Consider the following 1058-nt stretch of genomic DNA (forward strand, 5'->3'; position numbering starts at 1 on the left):
CCTGGAAGATTCCCAGGTTGGAAGAGATTTTGAAGGGTCAGTCTTCCAAGCCCCTTTCTTTGTGCTGGGGCCTCTGCCCTGACCTCGAGTGTCCAGACATATTGCAGCAAGAGAGTGCAGAAGCTCAGAGGAGGAGACGTGGGTGGGTGGGGGTTTGCAATAGTGAAAAATTCCCCCACCACCCTCATTCCCTCACCACCAGCCCCTAAGAACTGTGCCCAGTGAAAGAGCTAGAGACTGAGGCCACACGCGTAGGGCAGTGCGTCGCTGATTGCTGCCTGGGCTGCCCGATGAGGTGGGGAGACAGGCTGCATGGTGTCTGATTGGGGCAGAGCACAAGGGTGTGTGTGTGTGTGTGTGTGTGTGTGTGGTTCTCTGTGGTGGGGTGTGCAGGAGGGGCATGTGGAGAGATGAGTCAGTATCTCGAAGGGTGGGCCGAATAGGCACGCACTCATCCGTTCAGCAGATAATGATTGAGCGCCAGGATTCACCAGACTCCGGGGACACAGCTCCCCAAGGCCCAGCAGTCATGGGGCCAATAGAGTCTGTGGGGATAAGTCGGGCAGCAAACCCACAGGAAAGTTCCCGGTGCTTTAGAAAAAATAAGATCGGCTACCCGGGAGTGCCTGGCCAGGCCGGAGAGCTCCTTTGGCCGAATGTCCATCAACGCCTCTTCCAATGAGGTGGCACTGAAGCTGTGCCCTGAGGAAAAGCAGCCCCGCTGCCCTTGCCTGGGGCAAGAGTGTCTGCAGCAAGGACACGGCCAGCCCAGGGCTCACGTGGTTGCGGCGGGCTCCCAGGTGCTGTGGGTGGGAAAGCTACAACGAGCCCAAGTGCAGTGGAGATTGGCTACAGACCGAGGCCCAGGGGACCAGGTCAGCTGGAGCCTCGGGGGCTAGATAAGGCTTTGGTTTTGATTCCAGTTGCCTTGGGAAGCCACTGGTGCGTAAGCCAAGGGGTGTGATGACCTGATTTGTGGGGGTGAGTAGCCTTGTGTTGGGGTAGAGATGAGATGGCGGGGTGAGGTGAGGGGCAGAAGTGGAAGGCATCATCTTGGA

The 1058-nt window shown here is 58.1% G+C and overlaps 1 protein-coding gene across 1 annotated transcript in view; it reads left to right on the top strand.

The window, feature by feature from the left end:
• The window catches only part of NRG2 (neuregulin 2), a 44441-nt gene that overhangs the window by 34176 nt on the left and 9207 nt on the right, over positions 1-1058 (top strand). The window lies entirely within an intron of this gene.

Source organism: Echinops telfairi, unplaced genomic scaffold (genome assembly GCF_000313985.2).
Source record: "Echinops telfairi isolate 266 unplaced genomic scaffold, ASM31398v2 ScPeMD7_7469;HRSCAF=8507_0, whole genome shotgun sequence".
Taxonomy (NCBI): domain Eukaryota; kingdom Metazoa; phylum Chordata; class Mammalia; order Afrosoricida; family Tenrecidae; genus Echinops; species Echinops telfairi.